Source organism: Taudactylus pleione, unplaced genomic scaffold (genome assembly GCF_031769625.1).
Source record: "Taudactylus pleione unplaced genomic scaffold, aTauple2 ptg000015l, whole genome shotgun sequence".
Lineage (NCBI taxonomy): Eukaryota > Metazoa > Chordata > Amphibia > Anura > Myobatrachidae > Taudactylus > Taudactylus pleione.
The window spans coordinates 33916820-33937384 of record NW_028284417.1 but is presented as its reverse complement, the minus strand read 5'-3'; positions in this window follow the sequence as shown (position 1 = coordinate 33937384).

The window sequence follows — 20565 nt, the reverse complement described above, 5'->3', positions numbered from 1 at the left end:
CCCGGTGCATTGACAGGAGCTGATACAGAAGCAGATTTAAAACAAAACGTGGAACTTTTAATGAGTGGTTTGGCTGACATAACAATGGGAGAAAATAAAGTCCAGGGATGGCACTAAAGTGCAAATGGGAACTGAGGTGAAGCAGTGAGTAAAAGTCCAGGTAGTGGCAGATAGGAGCAGTCCAGTGATCCGGGTCTTCTGAAGCTGCAATGAATTGCAGGTTTAAGTGATTTGCAGGTAGAAGAGGTGAATGCAGGCTGAGGTGAATTGTCCAGAGGAAATGTGAGAGGAGGCAGGATGCAGGGTAAAGCTGACACAGGTACTTCAGGCAAGGGGAAGGTAATGGAGGTTGCAGGGTAGTCCAGCTGGGTTGGAGCAGACAAGCAGGCAGGCAGGTAGCGTTTAACAGGAAAACAGGTGGTGAGCACAGGGAACTCTCTCTCAGCTAAGCTGAGAAACACGTTGCACTGGCAATGAAGTGAGACTCTGAACCTCTCTAAATACCAAGTACTGTGCCATGACTGGTCATAGAGAGCATGTGACAAACCAAGATTGGGCGATTAGGTCACATGACCGGAGGCAAGATGGCGGCTCCCATGCCAGATTGGAACGGAAGCATCACCAGGCCTCACCAGCCCAAAGTGACAACATGCCCGCATGCACAGAACCATGCACAGCCAATGCCCCTTGCCAAACACCGGCGCCACTGCCAGACGCCCCCCCATAGTGACCTTACAGGTAATACACATCGACCACCATGCCAAGAAACTCTGGCTGTGACAGTACCCCCCCACCTATGGGTGGCCTCAGGACACTCACCAGGCTTTTCCAGATGAGCAGCATGGAACCTCCTGACCAGGGTGGGGGCATGGATGTCTTGGGCATCGGTCCAACAGCGTTCTTCCGGGCCATAACCCTTCCAATCCAGAAGATATTGGAATCGTCCTCTGCAGATATGGGAATCCAGGACCAGGGAGACCTCCTACTCCACGCCTCTCTCAGTTTGCATACGAGGGGGAACAGGAAGGACCTTGCAAAATGTATTCAGGATTAGGGGTTTTAGGAGGGAGATATGGAATGAGTTGGGAATTTTCAGGTAAGCAGGCAACTGAAGGCAATACCAGCCCAAAGTGACAACATACCCGCACAGAACCACACACAGCCAATGCCCCTCACCAAACACCAGTGCCAGATGCCCCCTGCCTTAGTGACATCACAGGTAATACCTGTTGACCACCATGCTGAGAAATTCTGGTCATGACAGAGATACAGATCCAAAACCAAAACACAGGGGTCGGTTTTTATGGAGTTAATAATTATAATAATTATAATTAATATTGTTAGTAGATAGAGAACACTTTTCTGACAAACTTAATTTGACAGGTACCACGCCCACAACCCCTCCCCTAACTACTCCCCCTGGCACTCCTACTTTTCCTCACCTTTTGATATCGTTTAATATGCATTTTATATGAATTTATAGTTTTTAATATTAAATGAAAATAAATTCATATTAAACTATATCTTTTTGATAGAGTTTGACAAATAAATCTAATCAAATGTATATAAATGTGATAGGGCTTGATATAAAATGAGTGCACTGTTTAAGCAGGCAGTGCTGCTGTTAGATGAAGCATCAGCAGTGGGTGATGTTTTGTCCCATAGACAGCATTGCTGTTAACCCTTAGATGAGACACATCAGCAAGATGCCATGTCTCTTGGAATAATGTCATATTAGACAGGGTTTGATGAGTCAGATTACAGATTAAAGCATTCATGTTAAATGTTATGATCTTACTTCTATCATGATGCTATGGATTGGTATATCAGGGGAACAGGGCACAAAAGGGTGTATACTATGAACTTATGAAAAAACACATACATAAGTTTTCCCTACAAAGTACACAGGCATACCAGGTCATTATTCAGTGTGAGAACATGTCAGCATGCCTAATTACCACAGGGCTATATCCTGCATAAACAGCAGGGGGGATTACCTGCGCTGTTATTCTTACATAAGATATGGCTGTGAACAAGTCAGGACATGTCACGTTTATTTTTATTTTTATGGATTACAGATGTTGAATATGATGAATGGTATAAGTTTTTACAGCTCAGGCCAGAACAGGACTATGGGCTATTGTCAAGTGTGAAACAGAATATGTGATCTACATGTTCTGCCTTGACACTTGACAAAGCTGGTGAATAACATGCAGCATTCTTGAGGAAGTGGCATACATAATAATCACAATTTATCTCACATCAAGATTTGATTTTATTTCACAGCAGCCTTTGATAGATACACCCTTAATTTAGATTCATACGATAGCTGTATTATAAGTACATATTCAATTGTTAGTAAGATACATATTCAAATAAGTATCATGATTCAATATCACCATTAAGTTGTCCTGAACCTTAAACATGATTCAATATCAGCATTAGGGTGCCTTTAACCTCAAATGATAAACTGTGTTATAACTAGTTTAAAACAGAACACTGTTAAATGCAGATATTATACAGCCGATATGATTAAATTGAAATAGCGCGTTGTTAGGCTGTCTTTAATTTCAATTTGTGCTTGTTATAAAATAACTTAATACCGTTTTGTATTGTATATTGTTTTTAAGCATATGTATTGTAATGAAGTTTAAAAATGTTTGTTTATTATAGCGCTGTATCATTGTCAAAATTATATAGGCGTCATGCCGGATATGCAGCATTTCGGCATACAATATATGATGGAATCAGAGTTAGCTGAATTCAAAGAGTGGTATGAGAAATACAAGCATATGCCATTTAACATTGAACTTAAACGCTATTGCAAGCAGGATGTGGTAATACTACAGAGGGCTTGTAAGACCTTCCAAGACGCCGTTTTATCAATGACATCAGAGGACGTAATTGTATATAAAAAGAATGGGCCCGTCATTGTTAAGAGGCATATTGACCCGTTTCAACTTACCACATTAGCGTCGGTATGTATGGCCATGTACTGATGTAAATTTTTTAAGGAAAACACGTTGGCGCTTGTACTGGGCGATAACTATCATAAGACTCAGAAGCGCTACTCAACAACGGCCATACAGTGGTTAATGTACATAGCGCATACAGAGGGCATAGACATAAGACACGTGTTACAAGGGGATGAGAAGAAAGTCGGTAGATCCTACCTGGATGGACACACCGTTATCAACGATGTACAAATGGCGTTTGAGTTCCAAGGTTGTTTTTATCACGGATGTAGCACTTGTTACAACCCCGATGATGAAAACAAAGTGACTCAAACAACCTGCAGTCAGTTGAGTCACAAGACGCAGGTGAGAATGAAGTTTCTTAAAATGTGCGGGTTTCACGTGCGTGTTATTTGGGAGTGCGAGTGTAAAAAAATGTTATAAGAGGATGCGTGTCTACAGGTATTTCTTAAGGACAGGGATTTGCCCAAACCCTTGGACCTGTGTGCTGCGCTTTACGGTGGATGTACAAACGCCATAAAGCTGTACCACCAAACGCAGCAGGACTAGCGCATACACTACTATGATTTTACCAGTCTGTACCCATTTGTCAACAAAACCAAATCATATCCTGTAAAACATCCCAGGATCATTTATAAAGATTTTGGCGATATCACAACATATTTTGTCATCGCCAAAGTAAAAGTGTACCCGCCGCGTGGGCTTTTCTTTCTGGTTCTACCGGTTAAAATGCTCGGTAAACTAATGTTTCCCTTATGTCGAACATGCTGCAAGTCTGGGCAGGCAGAGACGTGTGAACATGACGACGAGGAACGAGCCCTCGTCGGTACGTGGTGTACCGTAGAGTTAAATTTAGCCGTTGACAAGGGTTACAAGTGTGTAAAATCTATGAGGTGTGGCATTTTGATAACCAATCCAATGATTTATTTTCAGGGTACATTAAATTACATCTCAGGGACAAACAAGAGGCGTCCGGTTATCCCGAATGGTATACAGACTCTGAGAAACTCCAAGCGTATATAGATGCCTATCAAAAAAATGAAGGGGTGTCTTTACGGCCGGATCATATTCATATTAATCTGGCCAAGCGTCAGCTATCTAAGCTCTTTTTGAACTCATTGTGGGGTAAGTTTGCACAGAAGTGTAACTTACCCAACACCGCAATTGTCTCAGACCCCGACAAACTTTTTGAATAAGCGTTTTTGCCCCAATATGAGGTGTCTTCTTTAGACTTCATAGATGACGAAGCGGTGATGGTGAATTGGAAATACGCCAAAGATCATTACACAAGCTCGCGTATTTGTAATATTTTTATAGCCGCAATAACAACGGCGTATGCCCGTATTGAACTGTAAAAACTGCTGGATAGGTTGCAAGACCGTTGTCTTTACCACGATACAGACTCTGTCATTTTTGTCAGCAGGCCCGGTGATTGGAATCCGCCATTGGGTGATTATCTAGGCGAACTGACTAGCGAAATCCCGGCTGGTGCACATATAACAGAGTTTGTCTCAGTGGGGCCCAAGTCATACGGATATCATTTAAATAACGGAAAGGCTAGTTTAAAAGTTAAAGGAATCACGCTTAATGTTGATAATGCGCAACATGTCAACTTTGACAGCCTGAAAGACCTGGTCTTAGATTATCCTTTAAACCCCGAAGGTGACGACCAGAAAAAAATTGTGATTCGCCAGTCCGGTATAGTGCGTTTTAAAAGGTATTGGCAGATTGAAACGCGAGTGCTGCAGAAAATGCAAAAGTGCGTTTACACTAAACGGAAGCTTACAGATAACTTCACAATGCTACCGTTTGGGTTTTAAGATGGATATCAGGCTGCAACACCCCATTTCATGTATTTTAGCAGTCCCTCCAACTCGGGTAAAAGTTATTTTGTGAAAATGCTGCTGCGTAATTCCGCTACGCACCTCTCACACGTTCCCGATAATATTGTTTGGTTTTACGCTTTCTGGCAGTCAATGTACGATCATCTGCTGCGTGATTACCCCTGTATGCGCTTTATAGAGGGGCTACCTGAGACTTTTAATGACGACCAACTTTTCCCACCCGATAAGGTTAATTTAGCAGTGGTTGATGATCTGATGGAGTCGGCTAGTATTAATTCGGAGATTGAGAAAGCTTTCACAAAGTATGTACACCATAGAAATCTCAGTACCATGTACCTTGTGCAAAATGTGTTTTGTCAGGGTATCTAGAGCAGAACTATACATTTAAATACAAAATATATGGTTCTTTTTAAAAACCCTAGGGATAAATTGCAAGTGACAACGCTGGCTAGGCAGATGTATCCTGGTAAATTGATGTTCTTTTTAGAGGCTTTTGAAGACGCGACCAGAGCGCCTTATGGGTATTTACTGGATTTAAGAAACAACACGCTTGATGAGTACTGTTTACGAAGCGGGTTATTCCCGTCGGATACACCGGTAGCATACGTCTTTAATAAGCATGCTTCTAAAAAGCTGTAATTCTTCAACTTTTAGTCATTCACCATAGCGACACCAGCAGTGAGCATGTCGGCGCGTTTATGTCGTAATTGGGCGCTTTTAAAAGCGTTAATAAAGGCGCCACCGACTCAAAGAAACGATATTTTATCCATGGCTTCAAACGATTTGGTGACAGCCATTTGTGAGATTGCACTCAACACGCTAAAAGGTAAAATACCATTGTCACAACGACAGTTGAATTACCTTAAAAAGAAGCGCAACCTTATAAAAGCACTATGTATTAAGAAATGCACCATTGGTAAAAAGAAGTGTTTGGTGAAGCAGTCCGGCGGATTTATTGGCTCGTTGCTTGGCTTTGCTATACTGTTAATAACGGGACTTCTGACTAATCGTTGATGGAATACGCTGAGAAAATGTATCTGGCGCCTCGGCAGCAGATAGAGCGCTTGCGCAGCAAATCGGGGGAACGATGATATACGTAAAACAGCTGCACAAGGCCTAGATGCAGAGATCATAAACATACTACAGAGTAATGATTTATCGGAGTATGATAAGGCTAAGCATTACACAGCCGCATTGCAGAAATATCTGGTGTTGAGTAAGCAGTCCGATAGAGAGATGTCAACTTTAACTCTCTTAACGCCTGAAATGCCAACTGTTCCTCAAACAGCTAACACTGGACAGTCAGACGGTTCTGACACCATTTATGAAGAAGTTTTGGACGGTGTTAATGACCGGTATAGGAAAAACAGCGAGATACTTTTAAATAAAATGACCGGGTCTAAACACATCACAAACTGGAATGCTAAAGGTGAGTTTCTATATAAAGGTAACGTTGTACAGGGCTCCAACATGCTGGATTTAATAAGAAGCGTCACGCAAAGTCATAGCGTGTCGAGCCGTAAAATGCCGAATGGGTGGGGCGAGATTATGCAAGCCATGGCGGAATTAAATATACCGTCCACAGTGGTCAGCAATGCGTCCAATAGGCTGCACCTTGACCGTTTAAAGGCAAAAACATATACCGATGGTGTTGGGTATTTATCAACCTCACCATTGCTACAAACGCATAAGAAAGGACGCTTAAATGTTTTAAGCACCCCCGGATTAACAAAGACACACGGTTACTTAATGCCTAGAAAAAGATCTTTAGAAGTGTTTAAGGATACCCAGTGGCTGAGTCTATAACCTATTTGTATTGTATATTGTTTTTAAGCATATGTATTGTAATGAAGTTTAAAAATGTTTGTTTATTATAGCGCTGTATCATTGTACATAAAATGCTTCAAATACCTGTCTGATTACAATTGTCATGATATTGCAACTGCGCTGTATCTGTAAATATACTTTTTATGTTACAATAAAATATGTTTATGACTTAGAACGGATTGTTTTGTTCTTTGCTTCTAATCGGCGTTTATGGAAGAAACACGCAACAACATAATGTTTAAAACTGTTGTTTATTATAGTTATGAAGCATTGTACATAAAATGTTCAAACACAGGGTTGATTACAAGTTACACATTACTGTATACATTTATCCGTATAGCGGCTCAAACAATGCCTTTTCGGCAGCCGCCTTACAAACATTGCAACTACACGGTCATTACACTTTGTAACATTACTAAATCGGGACAGAATTTCCTCATATATGTAGTTTTTACACATTAAAAATATAAAGTAAATACAATATTGACCGCATACAGCGCTTGAAAAGCCTTGCAACCGGCGGTTTTGGTGACAAATGCTTTTTGAATTAAAATGTAAAAACTTGATGATATTCTTTGGGAAAATAACGTTGTCCACCGCGAGTCCGTAAGAATCAAATAAATAACAAACCCCCACTACTATGCGTGTTAATTACAAACGCGCAGGGGTAATGCGCCAGTTTATCGGTAGGCAACATATTGCACGCGTAGGTTCCTTTAAAATAGCGGTGCATGCTTGGTTCCGGGTAGAGAATTAAATTTATCTGTAGCGTGTTCATTTTCTCTTTTTTTTTCTTTTTATCACGTAATGATAATTATTAAAAGATTCAATAAAATATTAAAATAGTTTCTTTCAGTTATAGGTAATCATACAACACATCGCGCCTTTGATTAATTTCAATGATATTATCAAATAGAGCGTAAATGATCACGTTGACTGTACGATCCAACGCTTCCCCGAAGCGGAATTCTGTGCGTAGATTGTCTGTTCTTATCAGGGAAAGGTGTTCTCCGCACTCATGCTCCGGCGACAGATCAAAAGCAAATAGCGTGTAGCCGTTGAGGTACTCTTCGCGGTCCACCAGTATTCCGGCATCAGATTTCTGCTTGTTTGTGATCTGTATGAGCGACATATACTCTCTTACAGCATTACCGTGTTCAAAGTCTGGTTGAAATGGTTTTGCCAGATGCGGCGTTTCATCCAGATAAAGGGATGCAAAGTTCACATTTTTATGTTCAAAACAAAGGGGGCTCCGATCAAGGGCACCTGAAAATGCTTCGTTGTCCACAAACCCAACTATGACCGTTTTCGGCACTTGACCTAAAAATAGATTTTCTAGATTAAACACTCTACTGCCAGCGGGTACGCTGTAGATTTTCATTCCGACGTGGTCAATCGCGTATTTCGCGTTGCCGCTTAGCAGCGCCTGCGCGTGCCCAATCCGCACGGCCGGTGAGACCTGCACTCTTTTCACAAAAAGGGACGCTGCAACGATCTGTATTTTAAAGGCATCCGCTTCAGCCGCCATTAAGCAGAATGAGTCTTTGTTTCTGGTTAGTTTAATCTTCAGGTCAACGGCGTTTAAAATTAGTTTATGCTGGTGGAAAAGGTCGCAGTGAAGCGGCCCTAGCAATTCAACCGTGTGACTCTGCGCGGTCGCTCCTGCTCATTTTCTGAAACCAGTGTTAGGCTTGTCCAGAACCCTGTTGTTATGTTCTCCAGCCACATCTTTATAAAATAATCCTGTGGTGTGCTTTGTTGACAAAGTGTCAGAGCTATAATTCAATATAGTCTCAATGTACACATGGTAAGCGTAAAGATTGTTGGATTGTGATATGAGTCTGTCGCCCAAAGTAACATCCACTTGGCTGAATAATGTCGCTAAGGGGTAATTAATAAGGGTGACCCGGGCCCCTTGGACTATTGCCGTGTTATCGGTTCATACGATCTTGCACGTCACGTACAGCAGGGTGTTGTTCAGATCGTAGTAGTGTTTGCCACTGACCGCTATATAGAATTCAAGCGGCACTGTGTCGAATAATGCTGCTAAAGGTTGAACTTCGACATATAGACTTTTCTCTATGCTAGTTTGTGTCGGGGGCACATCAAAAAGATCCAGCTCTGTTTTTGCCCATTTGACGGACTCAGAGTGTATGAAAGACATGCTGTTTAAAAAATATCACCAGCACCGCACTTTGGTTTTCTCTTCTTCTTTAAGTTGTGGCGTCTCCGGCTTTTATTTAAAAAGGGGATGCCCCAAGGCCGAAACGCTATTGTGCGCTTCCGTTTTCTTTTAGACACGCCTTTTTTTGTATATATTACTCCTGAACCATCTTGATTGGTTTGGTTCGCCTCATGTATTTTATTCACCACCGCCGTTGTGGCATGTCCAATAACGTCTTTTGCGATATTGCGTGCCGTAGTCTTCACGTGTGGTTTAGCTAACTCTAGACCTCTCCAGAAAAGAGGCACCGCTTTTCTGAAAAGGCTTCGAAAAATACCGCCTAAACCACATCCGTACATGCAAGCGCTGCCGTGAAAACCGGGTAATCCGTTACCGGCTTGCACTTTATAATATTGCGCGTACAGTGCTGGATCACCATAATTTTTAACAGCGAGCATTCTGCCCGGTTAATAAAAATTGTTTTTGCGACGTCTAAATTGTAGTACGATCGCTTTCCCAAACTTGAATGCTATGTTCTCATTCTGGTCGTTCTTTATCTCTACGGTAATCGTGTCAAAATGCGCTTTGCACAAAGGTACTTAATCTGGCTTCTCATATCGAATTGTGACCATTTCGTTGTTACGCCCCTTAATTTCAACAGTCTGTAGCAATGGTACATAACTATCACCGACCCTCTGGTGTTCGATAATGTCTGTGTACACGTACAATGTATATTGCCTCCCGTTGATGTCGGTGCATGGCTTTAAAAACCTAATTTTAGGTTGTAAACCCAGTATTCTTTTCAGCTTAACACCGGCTGTGATCTGGTACATTGGCTTATTGTTGAAGGATATGGCGTGTTCGAGGTGATCGTACCATAATTTTAATCCTCCATCCAGCTTATGATGCTCAATTTCAGCATTGAATGCTTCGACCAGCGCCTCGATTGTTTCATAAAAACCGGGTTTAATGCACACCCTTGTGACATCCGTGTTCGGTCCATCCCACCTTGTTATTTTCTACACACAATCGCGTATATCGATTGTATTCCACGTGTGCAGGTATTGTATCTCTGTAAGAGCAACTTCCCATTCACTGATTAAGTGTATCAGCTTTGCAAATTTTGTTGTATAGTTAGAAATCTGATTTTGCGGGAATGTGTCCGCTGACGCATTACTGGGCAATGTTATGTAGAACGACTTGTCATCCATCTCTCACCCTGTTTAGAGTGTGATGCACTTTATATATCTTTTATCTCAGACGCTGCGACCCAGCTGTTAAATTTTGCGGGGTAACCGCGCCACTTGACCAACGCGTATTTCCGACCACCGACCGTCAAATTTTTTAAAATCTTTTCCACCTTGTATGTTCTGTTATAGTTTTTGGGAATGCTTTGAAGTTCTTTGGGGTAAAAACTGCCAGTTATAACTTCGCTGTACAGGTCCGCCATCGTATAAAGTGGCCTAAGGGCCTGATTCAGACCCGGACGCAAGTGGCCGTTCGTTCGGGGTACAAGCAAAAAAATGTAAATTAATGTGCTCGCTCGTTTGTTTGCTCGCAGCTAATCTTCCGCCCCATAGTCTCCCAACCCCTCCTCTAGCTAGCGAACGTTCAAAATAGCGACCGTCCGTCTCCTCTTTCATTGCAGGGAACGCTTGCACAAGTCAAATCCGGAAGTGGGCCTGTCAGTTTGCAATTGCCTGCTATTTCATTCCGCAAACATACTTGAATCGATTACTAGCAATCAGTATATTCATTAGCTTAATTGGTATTCACATCTTTGCAATCTGTTTTTTTTAACAATGTCAATAAACTTTATTATTATTCGTGTGTGTCATTCCTTCCGCAGAATACGTATGTTTGTACCAAGGGGATGGTTTTTCAAAATGTAAAGTTTGTTTGAATGCTACTATTGTTTTGCGTTAGTTTATATGGAGATTTTTTATCTTTATTAATAATATTTAATTTAGCTTATGCATGTCACTGCATCAAGCCTATCATAACTCACATTATATTTGTGAGGGTGTAGGTCACATGACTCATGCAATAACCAATAGAATGCTTTCTGTTAATTTTCAAAGTACATTAGCCAATCAAATTTTTTCTGGGACCTTTATTAAAACTGTTTTGTGTTGAAAAAATCATTGCCATCATGAGAGCCACAGCATTTTGTCATCGCGAACTCCTCACAGATGTGATGGACTGGAGAATAACAGAGCATCTGGCCCCCATCACTAACCACTGCAAGCGGCAAGCCTATGCGGAGGTGCGGCGCTGGCTGCGTACATTGGGCTACCAATATCGGCCAGCTCGAAAGGCGATGGTCAGATCTACGCCGCAGATCCCCACGCCTTTTGGCCAATTTGTGACAGCAAATTCTGGAAAGTAAGTGTATTTTTTGTACATTTTAAATGTAAGCATACCTGCGTGTGCATGTATTCCATCTAGCCCTGTTTCTTTATTTAGGACATACCTGCGTGTGCATATTTTCCATCTAGCCCTGTTTCTTTATTTTGGACATACCTGCATGTGCATGTTTTCCATCTAGCCCTGTTTCTTTATTTTGGTCATACCTGCGTGTGCATGTTTTCCATATTGCGCTTTTTTATTTTTTATTTTAGGTGTGTAAATTTTGATTTAAAAATATTAAATATGTAATAATATAAATTTTTCAACCTCATTTAGGGGCTGAGCGCAGACTTCGACGTCAACAAACTCGACGATGTCGGGCTTGTCCCCTATCCCCCACTCCCTCCCAAACATCTTCTCCCCAACCTTTCGCAAATTCACCCTCCACCCCAGACCTGGCAGACAGTGATGCCCCTCCCTCTCATCACATTCCCATCCCTCCAAATTCACACTCCCCTCCACCCCCCCTATCTTTTCATCACCCTCCCCTCCACCCACCCCTCTATTTTCCTCACCCTCAACCTCCTCCCAAATCACCCCTCCTCCATCCAACCAGCACTTGCCCACCCCTGAGGAGGAAGATTTCGGGGCTCCTGGCCCAGTCAGCATAATGACCAGTATGTTTCCCTTTTAAACTATGGTTTTGTAATGTTTGGTTTTTTGTTGATGTTGTCCTTTTGCCTGTGCTGTTCACAATTGTCAAGTTTTTCTAATGTTTTGGATATATATCTTTGTGAAACAATGTCTAGGATGTTTTCCCGTTACACATATGACACATGTCCAAACACTCACACTTGTGTCTATCTTGTTTACGGTACCAACAAATGAAGTATTTTTTGCGTAGTTGTCCCTATTTTTTTTTTGTTTTGTTTTTGTATAGTCTGATTTTTAAGTTGTTTGGTAACATATGAATTAAGGTGTCATTTTAGTAATCCACACATTTTTTTAACCCACAGAGCACCAGAGGTGGATGCAAGAAATGTTTACTGGCTTGCAGGGGTTGAGGGGCCATGTAGTAGGCATGCTAGTGGTCTAGGATCATATGTTGGTGCTCCTGTGCCACTAATTTTTTGTTTTTCCCCCCAAAAAATGTTTACAAAAATAAAATATATTTTGATTTATTAAAGTCTCATTCCTTGTCTGGAAATATTAGATTGTTGAACCTTACATAAGTCGACTATTGTAGCATGAGTTTTTAAGTAATGTAAATTAGATTGTAGAAAGCTCAAGTAGGTATGTAAGCTGGCACATTAAACACCTAACAATACCAATAGGTTTGTAGAATTAACTGCAAATGTTTTTTTAAGTTTTTTGTGGGTAATGTAAAAATTAAATAAAACCTGCTTAGGGCTAGATTAGAAAACATACTGATTCACCATAATACCTTTGGGGTTTGTTTTTAGCCACAAAGCAAGGTAAAATACTTTACAATTTAATACATTACAGGATTAGCCATTAAGCAAGTTTGCCTTTTTTGGACCAGGTTACACTTGCTTGTAATTTAACAAGGAAATGTTTGTTTAACGTTAAAAAATAAATTTAATGCACACAAATAATAAACACAAAGTGAATTGGCACAATCATTTCACACAGTGAAAACACACACAAAAATCCAAACAACACCAAAAAGAACAAAATAACAACAACAATCAAGAACTGTTTGAAGAAGTAGCATGCCAACATGAATCCACAAATGAGGCAAATAAATCATTGTTCCCGAAGTTATATCCAATGTGTCCACATGAAGTAAATTTTTTGGATCAGGTAGTAGGCATCGTTTTTTAGGTTAATTTTAAGGAATAAAAGAAAAAAATATATAAAACACAACTAAATTTGGCCATTAAAATCTAACATGTCTACATTTTGTCAATTAACTTAATTTTTGAAAATAATTACCTAAAAAATCTGGCCACAATGTCATCGCGCATGGCCCCCCCACATACTGACCTCCGACCAACCTCAAGGGGGCCATCCTCAGGCAAGGCATCCTCTGGCTGCATTGGGACACCACTCCTTATGGCGATGTTGTGAAATATCCCACACAGGACCACAATTTTTGAAACCATACCAGGCAAATACATGAGCTCGCCACCAGAGCAGTGGAGGCATCTGAATCGGCCTTTTAAAAGGCAGATACAGTGCTCCACCACCTGCCTGGTGGCTGTAAGTGCAGAATTATACTCACTTTGTGGCCCTGGCGTGGGAACCAAATAAGGAGTGAGCAACCAGGGCGTGCAAGGGTAACCACTGTCTCCTGTCAAAAAATGAAAACAAACATCAGGACCATTGTGTAACAAGCTTTGCATTGGTTGCAACAGAAGGTGTCAACTTACCCAGAAGCCACGCATCACCAGCTTGTAGGTTGTTTAATTTGTGCCAAATCCCTGATTGCCGGATGATGAAGGAATCATGTGCACTGCCGGGGAATTTGGCATTCAGGGACAGGATCTTGAGGGAGGCATCACATACCACCATTACATTCAGTGAATGAAAGTGCTTGCGGTTCCTAAAAATAGCCTCCAGCCTTGCTGCAGGCTGAAGTGGTATGTGAGTGCCATCCACAACCCCTATGATGTGTGGGAAGCCAGCTATTTGGTAAAAATTGGCCTTCGCCACATGATGGAGGTGTTTGAAAAGGGCCTCCATCACTGCCCTCAGGATCCCTGAAAAGGAGGATTGGGATATTCCCGCAACTATTCCCACAGTGGTTTGAAAGGATCCTGAGGCACAAATTGTAACACCGACATTAACTGTGTAAGTGGTGGTATTGCTGTAGGACTGTCAATTTGCCATTCAAGATCACTCTCTATTAATGAGAGAGTGTCTATGATGATTTGGGGCGGCAGACGGTATCGCCTTAATACCTCGTCATCCGTCATTCCAAAAAGGGTGACACGTGTTCTATATATCTGGGGCCTTGCATGCCTACGAGGCCTATGCATGGGACGAAGTTGAAGTTGGTCGGGTTCTGGAACCATGGCCAATATAATACGACCAACATCAACCTGAAATGGTAAGCCAGGTAGTTATTGTTTTAGACAAATGTGTTAAGAAAAATATACTTATCATTTCTAAGAAATCCAAAGATGCTTACAAGCCTGGGCTGTGTCATGTGCAGAACAACCTACATTTCCAAAGTAGAAAATATGTTTTAGATTAATTTTATAAAAATAGGATTGTAAACAAATTATTTTTTCATAAAAATAGAGAAGGGAGCACACATTAGTGAAGAAACTAGTATGCTACATTTAGTGGTAAGAGATGATTTTACAAGGAAAAATTCAAAAGTCATTCCTGCGCAAAATAGTACACTACTTTTACAGTTAAATTAAGACACATTAGTTCGCAAAATAGTACGCTACTTTTACAGTTAAATCAAGACACATTCCTGCGCAAAATAGTACGCTACTTTTACAGTTAAATCAAGACACATTAGTTTGCAAAATAGTACGCTACTTTTACAGTTAAATCAAGACACATTCCTGCACAAAATAGTATGCTACTTTTACAGTTAAATCAAGTGACATTCCTGCGCAAAATAGTACGCTACTTTTACAGTTAAATCAAGACACATTCCTGCGCAAAATAGTACGCTACTTTTACAGTTAAATCAAGACACATTCCTGCGCAAAATAGTACGCTACTTTTACAGTTAAATCAAGACACATTAGTTTGCAAAATAGTACGCTACTTTTACAGTTAAATCAAGACACATTAGTTTGCAAAATAGTACGCTACTTTTACAGTTAAATCAAGACACATTCCTGCACAAAATAGTACGCTACTTTTACAGTTAAATCAAGTGACATTCCTGCGCAAAATAGTACGCTACTTTTACAGTTAAATCAAGACACATTAGTTCGCAAAATAGTACGCTACTTTTACAGTTAAATCAAGACACATTCCTGCGCAAAATAGTACGCTACTTTTACAGTTAAATCAAGACACATTCCTGCGCAAAATAGTACGCTACTTTTACAGTTAAATCAAGACACATTAGTTTGCAAAATAGTACGCTACATTTACTGGTAAGATATGATTGTTCCAGAAAAAAAACAACATTACTGAGCAAAATATATGCTAAGAACAACACATCTAATTTGTAAAATCCTAAAAACCAAAACACTTACCAAAAACAGACAAATATCCCAAAGTTCAAAAACTTCACTGGGGCAATGCCAAAATAACTGTAAACCAAATAAAAAAAATATTAAAAACATTTGTAAACTATTTACTATGATTTTTTACGGTGGTTTTTAAAAATACTTACTCAACAAAACACAAAAAAATAGCGAAACAATCCTAAAAATAACCAACGGAAAAGAACGAAGCTAGAAAAAAAACAAAAAATCACTCTGAAAATGTCCTCCTTCTACTCACTAAACCTCAAAACTACTCCAATGCCAAACCTCCAACAAACAACATGCCACATCGACTCCAGTCACACCAAGCCATAAATAGTCTTTATTTTTCCGCTCAAATTAAGGATGGACAATAGGAGCGCACAGTCAATGATGCGGACGAATAATACTGATGCATGTATAAAAACGTCACTGAAAACCAAAATCGGTCTGCTGTAGTGAGACCTGAAAATCCAAAATGACTACAGAGCAGCAAAGCACTGGCCAAGAGGCACCAGGTAAGTATTTCTCTTTTTTGGGCAAAAGGATTATGTTTAACAAAAATTTAGGGAACATTTTACATTATAAATGTTAATCCCATTTGTAAAAAAGGTGTTGAGGATGCCATGGAAGAGGCTGCTGGGCCTAGTAGGCCAACTAAACCAAAAAAAATGGCAGCCACAATTCACAAGAAAGGAGATGGAGGTTTTGGTGCAAATGTGCAATGACAACCTGCCACAGGCAGCAAGGAATATGGGTGCAAGCCAGAAATAGAAAATGTGGTATGACATAGCCAGTGGTGTCAATAGGGTGGGTGAGTTGGAACGTTCAACCCGGGAGGTCAAACACTGGTACGTAAAAACGACATTTTAGTAAAAAGTGTTTACAGGTCCAAATACTGCGGGAATAATGCCAACTTTTAACCCCACAGATGGAGCGACTTCAAATATCATCTTAAGCAAAAACTGGCTGATAGGGCTAGGCATGCAGAGGGGACAGGTGGGGGTCCCACCCCTGTGTCACTGGAGCTCACAGATTTGGAGGAGATGGCCCAGGGGTGTGTGCAGGATGAGGAGGTGTTTGGCGTGTCGAACATGGATACCGACATGCCAGACTTTGGGGCTCCTTATGTTGCCCCAGGTAAATGATGTAATGTTAACAACTCAGAAATGTGTTTGGGACAATATCTAGATTATAATGTTACTCTTTTCTCTTTTTTCTCACAGAGACACAGGTGGATGAGTCTGATCCAGAGGGGAGCTTTGGGCGCAGAATGTCTGCTGGCTCTGCAGGGGAGGAAGCAGTAGATCCGGCTGGGAACCCTGTGGCAGACAGTCCAGGGCATTCCCCCTCGCAGGCAGTGGGCCTCCTCACTGATCTCAATATTAAAATGGATCAGCAGAACGAGATTATGCTGAGGATGGACGCCAATCTGCTATGGGTGGCGGACGCCCTGGAGCAAAGTGCTGTAGCCAACGTGACCATTGCTAAGGCCCTGGTGGAAAATACTGGGGCCAAAGTGCGAATAGCAAATGCCCTGGAGCAGCTTGATCACCAGCACATGTTGGAGCCGGCCTCCCTTCCTGCCGGAACATCAGGATCCTCCACCTCTGGCACAACAACAGCCATCCCTCCAAATGTGCCTAGCCCTATGCTTAGTCCAGAGGCCACAACATCTGCCTCTGGCGAGGCCAGCAGAAGCACATCCCAGACCCGTTCAGGTTCCCTCCCTACCCCGGCCAAACGGGCCAAAAGGCGATGACAGCACTGGCTAATTATCCCACAATCCTTCTCTGTGTTTGCCCCATATTCCTTAATGCCCAAAACCTCCCTCTCTTTTCTTGTGATTTTTTTATTAATTGTGTTTGTTTGTTTGTGTATTTCAAATGCCACTTGTTTGTGTATTTCAAATGCCACTTATTTTTTTTGTGTGTTTCTAAAATCAACATTTTTACGTTATCAAGTTTTTATTATTTCCCAAAAAATTAAAAAAAAGAAAAAACACAAAATATAATCATGTTGAAAATATACACAATTCTATTGTTAATTTATTCCAAAACTGGTTAAAAGGTAATCCCGCAAACAAAATTACAAACAATACAACGGAAATGTAAACATTATTTTTGCAAACAAAAACCAAGGGTTAAAAACAATTTCTGAGTTTTCATTAACACTTAGCAAAAAACCAAAGGACGATTGTTTTCTTGGCCCCTAAAAAAATGAAGAAAAATGACAAACATGCGTACAATATTGTTGCCCTAATAAAAGAAGAAAACAAATTTGGCAAAAACACACAAATTGAAAAGAAATTTGTAAACTAATTGATTGTCTAACCCAGAAATTAGCAGCTGAGTAGTTCACCTGCGTATGGTGTTTTGCTACTAAAAAAAGCCTATTTGCTAAACACCTTACAAGCATTTTTGCAATTCAAAACTGATTGTTTTTGAGGCCTCAATTGATAAATCGGGAAACCATCGATGAGCCACGGGAAGAACGAAGAGACCATCGTCATTGCGGTAGAGAATACCAGACCACAAGCTGAGCGAGCACTTTTAATGGAAAGTGGATCAGACAGTGACGTAACACTTTTTCCGTTCACATTGGCCGTTCGCATCAGATAATTTATGTACGCCCAAAAAACGCCTCGACACGCCTGCGTTTTCCCATTTCCACCCCCGTCACCGCCCCAAAACGGACAGTTCTGTCAATCACATTTGACATGTCACTTCCTGTTTGCTATTCAACGAACGACTGAAAAAATTATTGCAATCAGCCATATGCACATGCGCACTGTTACACCGACGCATGCGTGGTTTAACAACATCGGATGACTACGAGCATACGGCCGCTTATGAGCGGCTCTGAGTGAGGGCCTAAGTCCTTTAGTGTTCACAGCCTGTATGACGAATATTTCCTCAGAATAATTCTGTTCATAGCCTTTCTGAAATATATCCTTATATTTGGAGATGCGTACGTGCTCACCGATGGCTAATCGAGGCTGTATTTTGTTAGCTTTAAAGTATTCGCCGTACATCGTCTTAAAAATGCTCAAAGCATTAGAGGTGTTCACATCACACGGCGTACACTTAATCATTCTATATAGCTGTATATGAAGTCCTGTAAAACATCTATATATCTGTAGGTATTCTGCACTATGAAATAGCGCCACATCTGTGTTTTTAAAGTCCTGTTGAATCTTTCTATAACCGCCGCCTTTACATCGTTGTTGGCCGTAAAATGATGTATATCGTATTTTTTTTCCTAACAGTTTTTTTAGGATTTTGTTTAGAAACTCTTTACCGCTGTCGGTTTGCAGCTTCTTTGGCACGTAGCCCTGCTGAAATATTTTTTCAAAAGCGCTAGCGACGGTTGCTGCGCTCTTAGACGTTAGGCTCTCTTACTGAATATATCGATAACTGTTAATATATACTTAAAACCATCGTTGTACTTCGCAAGGTCTATCAGCAATACCAAATCGTATTGCCATTGCTGATTTATATCGGATACGCAGATCATGTTCCTTTTATAGAATTTCCTAGCCGGTTTATGTAACGTATACGCGTCTTGTTTTTGCATCCATTTTTTAATTTTCGATCTTTTAAACGCATCTTTATTGGCCTTATAATACTTATCAAAGCTGCTATAACTGCCGGGATTCAATACCGTGTAATACGCCTTTTTCATCTGCTTTTTTCGATTAGCAGCGCAGCGTGATGCACCGTTTCTATTGTTCGTAGGCATGGCTGCCTGCTAAATAAAGATGTATTTACTTTTAAAGCTATCACGAAGTTTAACAACAATACGGCCTGTTTAAGCATTGAACACATTTTATATCCGACCCTATCGCATTTATATACATTTGATACATTTATATACATTTGATTTAGATTTATTTATCAAACCCTATCAAAAAGATATTGTTTAATATGAATTTATTTTCATTTAATATTAAAAACTATAAATTCATATAAGATGCATATTAAACTATATCAAAAGGGGAGGAAAAGTGGGAGTGCCAGGGGGAGGAGTTAGGGGAGGGGTTGTTGGCGTGGTACCTGTCAAATTAAGTTTGACGGAAAAGTGTTCTCTATCTACTATTGTTCTTAACAGGTTGACTGCAGGTCCCAAAATTATGGCTTTTGGAGAACCATGAGAGCTAGATAAAAGCGGCACTATATGGTGTAATTGATGTTGAATGCAACTTAAAACATATATGTACTTATAATATAGCACATTAAAATACACTTATAGAGCCATGTGATTGTTTTCTAATAAAAAGGAATTTTCCTAATATTTATTCTTCAAAAAAAAAATAAGAAGAAACAATATCATACAGTGAAAAATACATAGGAATATATATGTAGAAATAAAAATCAAAATATGTTATATACACTTGTATTATGGAAAATATTATTTTCTCATATGGTTGCTAATGTCTCATAGTGTTCCTTTTAACAAATTTTTGTGAATGATAGTCAAATGGTCACAATGTGGCTATACTGTAGGTATAATTACCCATGTTCATACAGTCCAACCCAGGATAGGTTCCACAACAATGTGGCAAGTGCAGCTTAGCGGAGCATATGCAGGTACAATGTATCCACAGAATCCAATGAGGTGCGAAGGTTTCCCAGTTGTGAGTACACTTGACTGCAGCTCGCTGAAAGTATAGCTAAAAGGGGCAATCCCAGCATGTTAGGTGAGCTGATAAAAGGGTGTCAATAGTAAATTCACAAATGTCCCAGGATATTGGATCCCATAAAAAAGCAGCAGGAACAAGAGTCCACAGAAAGGCAATCTAGGTTCTCCGCCTAGGTCAATACACTATGACACCCCCCTTTGTTACCCATTTATTACTCATAAATATACGAAATTAAGTCCTCTTCAGTCCAAAGAAGCATTGCCCGAGACTTGAAAAAACCAAAACACAATGTTCACGGAGTGCCGGTGCTAATGACAGATCACACATGGTTTTTCCACTTAGGAATGAATGTGGCTATGCTGATTGGTCAGAGCATGTGTGCATATGAATCTGTGTATAAGTGGCTGAAAGAAAATCAACATGTACCGTGTATATGATTTTAAGTCCCAGTTGGATGTTTGAATGACATATGCAAAGGGTTAACTTTGTGCATTTATCACTCAGAATAGTATTTTTTTTAATAAACTGGAAGCTGCCTTTATGAGTTTAATTAATGAGATTAGTTCTTTGTAAATGTATATAT